Source organism: Ictidomys tridecemlineatus, chromosome 4, assembly GCF_052094955.1.
Source record: "Ictidomys tridecemlineatus isolate mIctTri1 chromosome 4, mIctTri1.hap1, whole genome shotgun sequence".
Classification (NCBI taxonomy): Eukaryota; Metazoa; Chordata; class Mammalia; order Rodentia; family Sciuridae; genus Ictidomys; species Ictidomys tridecemlineatus.
The window spans coordinates 207,283,229-207,285,236 of record NC_135480.1 but is presented as its reverse complement, the minus strand read 5'-3'; positions in this window follow the sequence as shown (position 1 = coordinate 207,285,236).

Sequence of the window (2,008 nt, the reverse complement as noted above, 5' to 3'; positions counted from 1 at the left end):
CTCATCAGCTGTGTGAGTGTGGGTAAGTCACTGCACCTCTCTGGTGCCACGTGTAAAGTGACAGTAAAAAAAAGCATCTACTGCACGTGTCATGGGTCATCTAAACCACTCCTGGTTTTGATAAAATGTCCTCCATTTAAATATAATTGTGTCCTCAGAAGTATCTAGAACACACCTCTCTGCACAGCCTGAGAAGGAAGCCCTTGCCCTGGAGGCCCAGAGCTACAGCCTGGGCCCCTTCCTTGGGTGTTTTGCTGCTCAGACCCACAGCTGAAAATTCCATGGAGTTTGAATGAAGAGTGGACACAGAAAGAAGCAAAGGGTGGCTGGTTGGTGAGGGCAGGGTTGGCCGTCATGCTGATTTGAAATTCCTGGCACACATTCGCCAGGATCTAAGCAACCCTGAAATAAAAAATCATTGCCACAATGGGAATTGTGACTGAAAACGTTGGCTGGAAGGTTCCTGTGCTGACTGCTGGGCCCCGATTGGCTGGCTCTTCCTACCTTCCTCCCGCCGCCCTCCCCTGTAGGAATTTCTATTCCTGTTCGCCATCCTTTTTCTAGGTGAGGTCTTGGGAAAGAACATGGAAAAGCTGAACAGGGTGCCAGGAGCCCATGTTGGGTGTCAGTCAGAACTAGCTCCGTTCTGCTGCCAGCGATCCTGAAGGTGGCCCCGCAGGCCGGGGTAACTAAGGCAGCACCTCTCCCAGATCACCAGGAGGACTGAACGGCATAGCACACCAAGGCACTGCCCCACGTGCAGTTGATTGATGAGGCAAACACAGTCACTGGCCCCTTGGGAAATGAGGCAGGTGACGTTTAATTATCCTGCTTGGAAGGGCCAGAGACACTCACAGGACAGGGACCAGCTCTTCCCATTAGTTAAGAGAGATGAGGACTTTCCTTGTTTGTTCTAAGCAAACTCGAGGCCAAAGGGACCTGACTGGCTCAGAGAAACTCAGCAGGGGGCGTTGCCAGGGACTCCAGCAGGGGAGGCAGCAGGCCGGGCGTCTGGAGTCTGTCTGGGTGTGAGCACCCACGCACACTCTTGCCCCTGTACTGTGATTGGGGCTCAACCCGCCTGCAATGGGGAGGTGGCTTCAGACTGTCGTTGGCATGCTCATCTCTAGATTGGGGCTCAAGTGAGGCTCCTCCTACTTGCATATAGCCACTTACAGAGAACTCGCGGTCAAGACTAGTAAAACCACCCATTCCGCCACACAGTGCTTGCAGAGAGCGCGGCCCAGTCTTGGGGCACTACATTTACATTTACTCAAAGGCCTCTTCATTCCAGGCTTCTTTCAGCTTAGGGTCCCTGTGAGTGCAGCCTCCACCTGAGCATCTGCAGAGACAGGGCCCCTGCCCCTAAAAGGTGGAAGGGCCAGAACGTTCTCTCTCGTACCCAGCTCAGACCTGTCTTGCTTTAACTTCCAGCTGAAGACCCCAAGGCTGTGCTTTGGGGTAGGTAGTAGAGGTCTGCTTCCCTTCCCTACAGATGTCTGGGAGATTGAGAAGCAGCCACACACCCAGAACACCAGCCAGACAGGGCAGGATAGGCCCAGCCTCTGCCTCCATCCCTGTGTGTGGCTCACCCAGAGAACTGAACGAGTAACAAGGGCGAGAACGTACTAAGCACTTTAGATGTGCTGTGCCTCTTGATGTCTCCGAATTTCACTATCAGACCATCCTTAAAGGCCCTACTGTTAACCCCAGCACCGAGGACCAGGAACTTGCCCCAGGCTGCACTGTCCATAGGCAGCAGCTGCCGACTGGGAGCCCTGAGCCGTGGGAACCGTGGGAACCGAGCGCCAGGGAAACCGCAGGCGAGAAGCAGAGGGGGCCCCCGCAGGGCGCGGGCGGGCCCAGGGCGCCCAGGCCCCGCGGGAGATCGCGCAGCCCCAAGACCGCGGGCTAGCCGTCAGCACCGGGGACAGCTCCCGGGCCGCTCCCGGCAGCCCCCGCCGACGGTGCGCGGGGCTGCGGCGCGCGCTCCCCTCCCGGCTCGTGC